This window comes from Equus caballus, chromosome 20 (genome assembly GCF_041296265.1).
Source record: "Equus caballus isolate H_3958 breed thoroughbred chromosome 20, TB-T2T, whole genome shotgun sequence".
Lineage (NCBI taxonomy): Eukaryota > Metazoa > Chordata > Mammalia > Perissodactyla > Equidae > Equus > Equus caballus.
The window spans coordinates 13,780,170-13,792,647 of NC_091703.1; positions in this window are offsets into that span (position 1 = coordinate 13,780,170).

Genomic DNA, 12,478 nt, shown 5'->3' on the forward strand with positions numbered 1-12,478 from the left:
AAAGATGCTTTTCATTTTTTACACAACATGCATTGTCATTGTGTGAAGATGGTGATTCTTATAAATCCCTTACCAAATAGAGAATATGTGATTTTCTCCAATTAACAGGGGAGAAGCTGAGGCTCAGAGAAGTTGGGTGAATCACACAAAGTCACATAGAGAACAAACTCCCTCACAACCTGATTCAGGAGACTAATCGCACCACCACTTTACTGCACGTGGCCACCAGTTGCCTAACTTGCTTATGATTACTCCATGCAGAAATGGCAAGACAGCAACACAGCAGCATTTCTAGAACTGTTGAAAATTCAAACTCAACTGGAAAATGGATTTGGGATAAGACTGCATTTCGCGAACATAAAAGAAGCATGTTGCATGAACTCCAAGTGCCCATCCACGGCTCGGTGCTCCTGATGACTTTCTTCTTCCTGACATTTATGTTGTAGACGGGCAAATAAAAGTAAAGCTATTATCTGAAATGTAGAAATGGCATGATTAACTTATAAAGATTAAAAAAGAATCGAATTTAAATCAGTTAATTAGAAACACATGGAGACGGACATGAACTCTGAAGCTGTTTTCCTTTTGTCAGGAGAAAACTGGAAACTTTCAGAACATTGAACAATAAAAGAAAAACTGAGCTTCCAAAAAATTATAGGTCTCTGCTGTTTGTTAACCTGGGGTGAGCCTCATAGACAGAAATCCCAGCGAGGCAGGCAGCCTTGCCCACGGATAGGTGGGGCTTGCCTGTTTTGGAGATGTGCTGATTTGGTTTCTGGATCAGTTCATCTTATGTAACCATTTAGACCTTTTAAAAATTCTGACAAAGTGAGACCATGGGGTTCAGAGATGAACAGAGATTACTCAGATTTTTGTTGTTCTTCAAATTTATATTTTATTGAAAGTGAAACAAAAACAAGAGTCCATAGTAAATAGGGAAATCATATTTGAAGTTAATGAGATCTTTAATCTCAGTCTCCAGAAAGGATTTCCAAGGAGGGATTGGCAAAAGTGACGAGAAAACCCAGATAAGATGAGATGCCAGAGAAATATCACAATTGTAAATTGCATTTGGTGTCAAGACAAATCATCTCAATTTAGATAAGCTGGAAACAGTTTATCTGCCTTTCATCTAGCATACCATGTGAGATAAATAAGACTGGAAGGAGAATCTTAAAGATTGGCTCATGTATTCATCTAGTCAGTTTGTTTCGCAATACTGTGTCATTTTTATGCCCCTCAATGGCCCTCAATAACTGTACCAAGATAGGAATTGGTAGAAATATTCAAGTTATCATTTTCTTTTGTCCGAACCATGATAAGCATACCCAGGTACCTGTCCCAGCCCCGGAATGAACTATGTAGACTTCTCCTGAGACATTCCGTGTTTCCTGTACAATTTCTTTGTGTTTGTAAAGACAGTACACAGGTCAGATCTAAGCAGGGATTCTTGGGTATGCTTCTGTGCAGTGACACAGAGGCAAAATAATTCCAAGTCACTGTCAGTGGCAACCCTGATTACAGAAAGAACATGAAGTCATGCCCCATAATCACCATTTGCTGAGTCCCATAAACAACAGAGGGGATGAGACCCAAGTGCATGGAGGATGGTTCATTGCTGTCGATGAAATAAACTTCTTCTATCCCTGCTTACACCCAGGTTAGCAGTCCTAGAGTACTGGGAAAAAGGACCTCTTTATATTCTTATGATGTCTTATAGGAATAATAGCCTGCACATTTCTAGCATGCCACTCTTTTAAAAATGATTAAGGATTTTGGTTTTGCCAAAAATGCATTTCCAGCAGGGCTTGCAGTGTCAACCTTAGAGGTTTGTAGGATATCAAGTATCTACGCTTAGTGCAGTTTGTACATTTGGACAAGGCTGAACTATTTATTTTGAAATTGAAGTGTCTCCAAGCAACCGTGCATTACAAAACACTTTAGAAAAGCCTTTTGGCAGTGGCTAAGGAGAACTTTCCATATATATGAATAAGCATGTGGAGATAATGGGCCTAAAACCCATTTTCAACTTCTGACACTTCTCGCGCCTGATCTTACCTTAGAAGAAACAGCGAGTGGCTTGCGTGCAGTGACTTGCTCTGTACAACAGCTTCTGAGCCAACTTTTTTTGACATGAAGTAATTACACATGATGTATACTGCAAGAGCAAGGCTAAAGTTTATCTCAAGGAGCTATATTACTAAGTTCATTTTTCAGATAGTTAACCTCCTAGGAAAGTGCCCTTTAGGCTAAACATTTTCTGCTCTTTCCCTATATTCTTTGGGCAAATGGAAATGCCTATTTGAGAATATCTATCAAATTCCATAATGGCAGGAAAAGGTGGGAAGAGAAGCCTTTGGGCATGAAAACGATGATTATTGTTTATTAGTATATTTACTTGCACTGCAGATGGCATTTCTAGAACTTTCTCTCCTGGTTGACAGGATAATGGAGATTGCATGACATTGTCTCTCTATTATGGGGGCTCCTGAGGCTAGAAGGTAGGAGATTACTCTCGATGCTCTGCTGTTGTTAGGACAATTCTCAGTCAACTGGCAGGACCTACCTTTTGGGGTTAACTTCTGGCTTGTCAACGCCTTATAGAATTGATTTACATTTGGAATTTTCTTTTCTTCCTGACCATGAACATTTTGAAAACCTTTCTTTATTCGCACAGGGATCATCCTTTAGTTGAAATTGCGTCTCGGCAGCATCCTGTATGTTATACCAACCAGAAAACAATTACTTAGTTAAATATAATTCAAGTTTTATACCTCAGCAAAACTTCTAAGGAGTCCTGCAAATAAGCACATCATCAAATGCTAAAATCCTTGCTAAGCTCAGACTTTCCCTATGAGAGCTTGACGCATTTTAGCACTCAGTTCCTTGAACTCCTCATGTTCTGAGTCTGAGCACATTCTGAGTGTGATTTGTCTCCCCACGCAGGTTTGACTAGAGAGAGAGAGCTCACTAATGACACCAGCATGAGTATTCCAGTTCCATGACAGTTCTATTTCTTTTTACAAACTATACGTTGGATACATATGAATGACGCTCTACGTTGGTTCATTCGAGTCTGCCTGCTCTCATCGCGTTAACAAACTCTGGTTGCAGAGTCCACAAGGCTGAAAGTCAGACTTGGGTCCATGGTAGGTAATTTCTCCAAGACCTTCTTGGCCAGGCAGATTGCTGGTCTGCTCTCCTGGAGGCAATCCTCAGATATCACCATGTGGAAACTGCTTCTTCTAAATTTCTATAATCGAGTTTGTATTTTTGCTCTAGGGAAGTTTAGAAGCTGTATGAGCAAAAGTATTGTGAAATTGGAGGTAGATGTTGGGGAAATTGAAGTGATACGACTGTAGAGGGAACACTTGCTTTGAAGGGTAAAAACACTAGGTCAAGCAAGGATAGATTCTATATCCTTCCATAGAGTGTCCACAACATTGCTGGCATGCCAGTGTGAGGGAAGAAGAAAGGCTTCGACAGAAGGGAATGTTTATCTAATGATAGCCAAATTTTGGAGGATGAGGAAAATAACAGTTCCCTATCTATATTAACTTGCATTTGTCTCTACCCTTTATCATTAATCACTGCTGCAAACAAAGTTAATGGGAATGTTATGGCTCAACTTCTGTGGACTGGGGAAGCTTATCAATGGGGCTGCCACTTCCTAGCTACTTGTGGAATTTATCTGTGTTAAATGAGTTCACTCAGGGATGTCACGAACGTTATAAATTCTGGCCCACCAGGATGACGAAATATTAGAAAACACACATTTAGAGGAAAAAAGAAAGCTCCTAAAACCCTACTTCTGGGGCCGGCTCCGTGGCCGAGTGGTTAAGTTCACGCGCTCCGCTGCGGTGGCCCAGGGTTCGGATCCTCGGTGCGGACATGGCACCGCTAGTCAGGCCACGTTGAAGCGGCGTCCCACATGCCACAACTAGAAGGACCTGCAACTAAGATATACAACTATGTACGGGGGGGTTTGGGGAGATAAAGCAGAAAAAAAAAATGAAGATTGGCAACAGTTGTTAAAAAAAAAAAAACCCCTACTTCTTCCCTCCATTCTGCCATGAACTTCTTGCTCAGAAGACTTTTATAATTACATGCAGTAGTAAACATCAATGGAGCTTAATTATATTTTAAACCCAAATCATTTACAACACTATTTTTGAAATACAGGTTGTTATTATTCAAGGACGCACACTTTTAAGAAAGAATATTATAAAAGATCATAAATGATAAATTAGCAACACAGTGAGTGGTTGCTTTCTTGGGAGTAAATCGACCTGAATGGCTTACAGTCTGAGACAGTTGCCTTTATTCATATAGATGTACAAAGTTGTTTATTACGTTATTCATCTATTGAGTCATTCCTACTTAAGAACTCTTGATTCCTACAGCAAAGAAACAAGGCCACATCAAGAACACTGTAGCTGAGTTACAAAGGACTGTAAAATTCTTGCCCAAAATGACATAGAAAACTGCTTATAGAACCAATTCTTCTAGTTAAAGACACATCCACTAAGTTCACTAGACTACTCTGTATTTCAATTAAATTGTGTCTTTGAGCAAGAAGAGTGAAAAGCAAATGGTTTAGAGATAGTAGCAGCATTACTAAAGGAGTACCCAAGAACCCTGCTATTTGTCTTTGCTAAGCTCTGGGCTATTTATGTGAAGATTTATGGTATTGAGAGCCCAGATAGCTTTAGTCATTTTACGTGTTACCACAGGGGTGGGGTGAAAGGATTAGGCAAGAGGGGAAGGACACCTCACTAAAGAATGTCACCCGCCCAGTCTTCCTTTAAAGCTTGGGAAGAATTCTACACTTTAATTTTAAAAGCCACTATGTGACTTTCAGATTGTGTCTCTTAAATGTACTAAGACAGGGCTTTCTGGAAGGGTTATGCAATATGAAGCAACTAAATTAATTGAAGTAGCTCAATTTCACAAATTTTTTTAGGATCTCCAATATACTGGCTTAATCAACATTTCTAGAGAGAGAACTGTCTTCCTTCCTCTCACCCCAAACCTCTATTTCCACATTATTCACAAAAAGTATACCTTTTTGTGAATTAGAATTGATTTTATTTGACTTTGAATTTCCTTTAAGAAAGAGTCTCCTGATAACTAGGATGATAAAATACTCTTTGATATAAGATATATCCCTAAGGATTTTGCTAGGATGCTAAAAAGAATAACTTTTATTTCTCATTTTCAAGTTCTGTGGGCTTTGGCTATATAAAAGCTTCTCTACTCGTAGCTAGGTCATCTTGGAGATGCTAGTTCAATTCTCTGAGCTTTGGTTTCCTCATATACACAAATGGGAGGCTAGTGATTCCTACCCTCCATGGTAGTCATGAGGATTAAATTGGATAAACTATATAAATTTTTTGGTGCCTAGATTATAGTAGGTGTTCAGTATTTGTTGCCCCTATAATCCATTCAACCACCACTAGATGTTAGCCTTCTTTGGTACTATGGTAACCAAATTTACCTATTATTAGTGCATTTAGTCATCAAAGGATGATATGCAAATTGTTCATGACAGAATATAAATATATTTATTAGAACCATAATCAAAGGCATTAGCTTAAATATGCTTTATTAGTAGTATTTTCCCAACACATAGTACTTAATTAACACTTCATCAAATTCTAATGTACATATTAATTCCACTGGCAAGAAGATTTTATGAAAGGATATGACATAAAAGGAGAAGGAAGACATCGTAGGGCTTCTCCAGGCAAATCAACATGATTTTATTCTTCAGCATTTGTATGATACATAGACTTCTTTTCCCTACTTACCTATTTCATGGTGGTATCATCAGGTTGTAGCTTCTCAGAGTTTCAGAATGTGATCTCATGCCACATATTCAAACTTAAGTTTCACTGTTCCGGCTGTCTCACTCTTTCTTCTTTTCTCCCTTTCTCACAGAAACATTGTATACATATATGTGTACATATATGATTACGCTAATTGTCAGTGCCATTTATTTTACAACTTAGTTGTCCTCTTATTTCACTCATAAGAGTTTTCTCTCTAAACTACATTGAAAGGTATTCCTGCCCTGACATACCTTGCATTGTTTTTGGTACCTCCTCTATTAAAGCTCTAAAATATCGTGACACACACAGACAGCTCCCAGGACAGGAATACATACAGAAAAGATGGGCAGAAAACGCTTTTAATTCACAGATTCCACTGGTCTCAAGAGTGATTAATTGTACACAACAGGATGAATGAGATCAGCAGCAGTGAATGTTATAAACACACAAGCTCCTGAAAGATATTGGAAGGCTAAATCAACATACGAGAGAGTTGGAATGTGTGTGTCTTATTTCTTTACCCTTTGGCTATTTATTCTATGTAACCTAATTTAATTTGAACATTTGCATATAAAAATGCTTGCCTACCATCAAATAATACTTTCTGACTTTGCTGAATGTCTGAGATGACCTTGTCCTGAAGACATTGCCCTCCATCTTTCAAACTGTTTTTTTAGATCCTTATCCAACTCAGTGGGATTTGTATTCAAAAGTATCCATTCTTTTCCTTGCAAAATTTACTTTTTAATCAGACCTCTTATACCTCTTATCTGTAAGCACAAATTAGCCTTCACTGAATGCATGAACTTAACTGATAAAGGATTACATTATAGATGTGTAAAAAAAAAAAAGTATGCTGTTTAGATGTAGCAAAATTTTGTGGATGATTGAGAAGTTAAAGAAAGGAAAAACTCCCTGTAAGGTATTCCATAATTCTTGCTTTTAAAATTTGTGAAATTAGATAAGTATGTCATCTAACATAAGGGGACTGGCTTCCACTTTGAAATCTGTTTTTCCCTAAGTTGACCAAAGCTTTTTCATTGCCCTGCAGAACACCTTGCAAAACAAATTTTTTAAAAATTCTTGCACTGTGGTAGTGATAGATGGAGATCTACATGTTCAAGGTTTTTAATTTACGTGGATATATATGTTTAGATAGAAATTTTAGTTGATTTTACAAGAATCCAGCCATTCTATGGAGCTATCTGAGTTCTTTTTAGACCTTTTGGCACTCTGCCAAACTATAGGTAGGAGAGAGTATTGGACAGTGTAGATGAGAGAGGGACAGTTTGGAAAAGGTGAAGAAGAAGAAAAAAGAAGGCTTTCTAAAGTGGAAGGGTTGGAAAGTAGCCCCGTGCGGCAGAAAGGGAAATATCAGCGAAAGAGACATCAAAAGAAAATGGAAATGAAAGACTGCATGGAATCCACAACATCGCAGATTCCCTTCTCATCTTTCTCTACCCTCTTCTCGTGCAATCTGTTATACTGCAAAACTGAGAAAATGAAAACTACATTTCCCATGCTCCCTTGCAGCTGGGGGTTCTGGACATGGTCGAGGTTCTATCGATCAGAGGCAGCTTTGAGAGACCTGAATTTAGCACTGAACCAAGTGGGGAGCCAGACAGCGGCAAGTCAAGCATCGATCTTTCTGACAGATACCATAGTGGATACCAAGCTCTGGAGCCAGTCATTCTAATGTTGGCTCCCTTATCCCCAGATCATAGTTCAGGACATGTGATCCTGGAGATGGTGACAATCTCAGCCCTAGATTGCAGATAAGCTTAGGACAATGGCTTCCTGATTCTCAAGCTTTTTGATTGTGGTAGAGATACAGCGTGTCCCTCCAGTACTGATTCTGTGTTTTGAAGCTTTCACTCATTAAAATAGATAGAACGTTTTCTATTATCTGTAACTGAAACCTGATCAATACACATTACTTTTACTTAGTGGCCCTAAAGTATCCGTGAGAGAAAATTTAGGAGTAACTGCCTTAGGAAATAAAACTTCACTTTATCATTGTCAATGTACATTAGGCATGCAATTTACACGTCACATCTGTATTGATAAATGTAGTTAACACTATCGTTCCAAGGTCTGCTCCTCCTCCTCCTCAGCTGTCCTGACCATAGCCCCTAGTACTGGAATTAAGAAGCAGAAAGAGCACCTGGATAATTCTCGTAGGTCCTCATTTGGTGAGCACTAAGAGTATCACTCCGCTCACCAAGCCGTGCTGAGGTGGCATCCCACATGCCACAACTAGAAGGACCTGCAACTTGAATATACAACTATGTACTGAGGGGCTTTGGAGAAAAGAAGAGGAAAAAAAGAAGAATATTGGCAACAGATGGTAGCTCAGGGCCAATCTTAAAAAAAAATTTCCCACTACTTTTTCACATAGCCTACTTAGTGTGGTCACTAAATCAAATTGGTGAGTTTTAGCTGCCCCTCCCTTTCTGGCTTTACAGTAAGGTCCAAGGCAACAGACTTTGCCTATAACCAGGAATGGGAGGAAGGAAGAAACGAGGGAAGGAAGGACAGAAGGAAAGAAAGGAAGGAAGGAACAAAAGTTATATGTATGTGTGTATAGCTGTTTATTTGAAAACCCATAGGAAGTAGAGTGAAAGTCTGCAAGGATGTGTAACAAATCTTAATGGCAATGCCCCTCGGTAGAGAACCTAGGATGGGGAATACATGAGGGGAGGAGGTGTACAGAGTGAGGGGCAAGAAAGCTGGAATCCTCTTTGACTCCCTGTTCACCCAGATGTAGTCATCACCAAGTCCTTTCAATACTGCCTTCTTCATAACTTTAGAATTTGTTTTGAGAAATAGCCATCCCCAACTAACCTTCTTGGTCTAGGCAGCCATTATGTCTCACTTCAGCTTTGAGCTACTCTTCTAAGTGGTCTCACTGCTTCTAGTTTTTCTTATCCACATCATCCCACTGCAGCCTCAAATCTATGCTACTGCCTTAACCATAATTATTTTTAAAATCTTTTAATTTTACGATTAGGTATCATACAATTACATATTATGCATTAATATATTTTCAAAGCAGAAAATTCAGATATCAAATCATCCAAACATTTCCTATCTGCACCCGCCACCCCCCGTATCACTTCCCAGCACATTCTCCTTCTAAATTCCATTTCCCTCCCTAGAGGCACTATGAGTGATTTATTATGCATCTCTCATCTCCTTTTTATGCTTCTTAACACACACACACTTCCATCTACCTTCTTCTCTGTTAGTTTTTTCAAAAAGCATGATTATACCATATACACTATTCTGCAGTTTTATTTTTCCTCCAATAATTTATCTTCAATTTTCCATGTGTATGTAAGGTCTATCTTATTCTGTTTAACTGCTGTAAACTGTTTCATAGAATGGATATATTGCTATCATTTACTGACAGACATTCGAGCTTATTACACTTCCTTGCTGTTAAAAAAAATGCTATGTTTCTGGGGCAGACTCATTTCTATAGAACAGACTCCCTAAAAGTGGAATGCTGGGAGAAAGTGCATGAATTCTTTCTTTTTTGATACGTGCTGCACCAAATTACATTCTAAAAACTCTTCACTACCAGCACTTCCACCAAATGTGCTTGTTTCTGTAACCAATTTTGTTTACCTTTTAAATTTACTTATTATAAATTTGCACTTACTTATTGTTTTAATTAGTAATTCCAGAGATATTAAGCATATTTTGGTTTTGCCTATCTCTGCCTCTGTGTTTTGACAAATACATGCTTTTTTGTCCATTTTAATAACTTTTTTAATTGATTTATATTAATTCTATCTATTGATTGATTACTCTTTCATCTGATGTACAGATCTTTTGGATTTTTTCCTATGCTCAGACTGTCCTAAATACAGATTTAAAAATTATTCTGTATTGTCTTCTGATAATCTATTGGGAATTCATGTTGTTTATGGTGTGAACTAGAAGAGTCCTAACTTTTCTTTTTTTCAAATTGATAGGCAATGGTCTAAGACCTTTTTTGTATAGTTAGTCATTTTTCCATTGATATGAAATGTCGCTTCACAATAAACTACAACACCACGTAGACATAGTCTGATTCTGGTCTCTCCATTCTTTTTTACCAATGTTTTTATGTTTTATGTTAATGCCACAATGTTTTAATGATTATAGCTTAAAGACGTGTTCTTATATTTAGCAATGCAAGTTTACTTTCCTTCTTTTAAAAAATTCTTTTGGTTATTTTCATACATTTTGTTTGTCATATGAAATTGAGAGTCAGCTTGTCAAGTACCATGAAACATCCTGTTGGGATTTCAGTTGGAGTTATGTTAATTTCATGGACGAATTTGGGGGAGAAACAACTATATTGCAACAATGAATCTCCTTGTCCAAGAACATGGTTAATTACTTAGGTCTTCTTAAATGTCCTTTCTTACATTTTTATGGTTTTGTTTTATATGATTTCTTGTACATTTCTTGGGTTCATTATCAGGACTTCTGTTTTTATTTTGTGATTGCAAGTGGATCTTTTAATTTCAAAATATTGTCTAATTAGTCATTTCTGTTATTTGGGAAATTTTTTAATTTATGTTTTAATTTTCAGTCTACCTACTTTTTAATCCGAAATCTTTGTGGTTCCTTTCCTAACTTCTTGCATTTTATGCTTTATATTTGGGAGCCTCTGCCTGGTTCCTTTTGAGTTACCAACATCTGCCTCTGTTGAGAGTATGACCATGGTGAAAGTGCACCACTGGTTGTTAAAAAGTCCTATCTTTCTTCTTTTTAAAATTTTATTGATAATTGACAAATACAATTATATATATTTAAATTGTACAATGTGGCAATTTGACACATATATATAGTGTAGAATGATTACCAAGGTCAAGATAATTAATATATCCATTACCTCCATAGTTAACAAAGGCAGCTTTTTTGTGTCTGGTGAGATTGCTTTATACCTACTCTTAACAACTTTCAAGTATTCAATATTATTTCAAGTATTCATATTATTAACTATAGTCATTATGGAAATAGTATGACAGTTCCTCAAAAAAAATTAAAAATCGGACTAGCATATGATCCAGCAATCCCATTCCCGAAGAAAATTTTATATGTGTGTGTGTGTGTATATATATATATATGTATATATGCAAACACACACAATGGAATATTAGTCAGCCATTTACGACAACGTGGATGAATCTGGAGGGCATTGTGCTAAGTGAAATAAGCCAGGAAGAGAAAGAGAGTCCTGTTTTTCTGAGAGGCCAGTATCTTTCCTGGAGTGCTTCTGCATCTTCCTGGCTGCAGTGTCCACCCTCACTTATTCAGTGCTGAGTGCACACCATGACTGCTTATGTGCAGCCCAAAACGAGGAAGGAAGTCATGAAGGGCCAGGTCCCAGGGGCTCCGACCACAACCACGGTGAGTTCCATGATGTTTCCTCCCTGGGTCCTTTGACTGAGCTGGGAGTTCCCCAAAGTTGCTCCAACTTCTGTAGCGTTTTCCTCCCCTGAGGTATATTCTGGACACAGGAGAGAGTACATTTTCTTTTATACTTTTATTCTCCAGGAATTCCTCAAAATCACAGATCCACCACTGATACTGTTTCCTGTTTTCTAATGTTATTATTAGTTTATTCTTCTTCTATCATCTTTTCTGTCTCATGGTTTTGGGATACTGGCAGGTAAATAGAAGTTGAATTAGTTCACTAACCTGATCACCACAGTGATTTCCTCCAGATGTAAATCTTATCACATCATTCACTCCTTTAAAATAGTCCAGTGATTCTGCAGCTCCCTCCTTTGTCTCACAAGGCCCTTCACCATCCAGTGCCTGCCAGTAGTCCAGCTTCCTTTCTTGTCCCTTCCCCCAAAGTCCAGCTCTCTTTTCCAAGCTGGAGACATGCTGACTGAACTACTAGTGTTCCCCAAACACACTCTATCTTGCCAGTCCTTGGTATCTGCTGCCCCTTACGCTCTTCATTAGTCATGTCCATCTCATCAGTTAGGTTACAGCTAACATGTCAACTCCTCCAAGAAGCTTCCCCTGACCTCCAAAGTTAAGTTAGATGCTCTGCATTTATTCCTCCATGATACTCTCTACTTATTCCTGTCACTGCATTTGTCACACCATATGACAATTTGCCTTTTACTTATTCGTTGCCTCTTTAGCCTATATTTTATGTGAAGGGCAAGAATTGTAGTTGTAAGCTCCCTGATGTAAGGAACTGCAAGTGATTCTTATCTATATACTTTATAGGACCTGACAGAATGCCTTAAACATAGCTATTGTTAATAGCAGGAGCTTTGGAATAAGGCAGACTTGGGTACAAAGCATAGTCTGGCGTTTATTAGCTTTGTGCAGTGCTGGCTACATAATTTGCAGGGGCCAGAGCAAAATGAAAATTTGGGTCCTAACTGAGGTGGGGAACTCAATCTCCTCTTCCCACAAGCCCACCTCCCCAACTCACAGCCGATGGGCAATCCCCAAGGGGTTGCAACCTCCTGGTTGGGATGGGATTCGTACCTGGACTGGGAGCAGGTGAGTGGCTCTTGCCATCACCTGCCAAACATGGCATGGCACTGTCAGCCCAGGGTAGAGACCTCTTCTGCCTTGCTCCTCCCAAGGACCCGACCCTCCCTGTTTGTGTGTGTGCAGGCCCT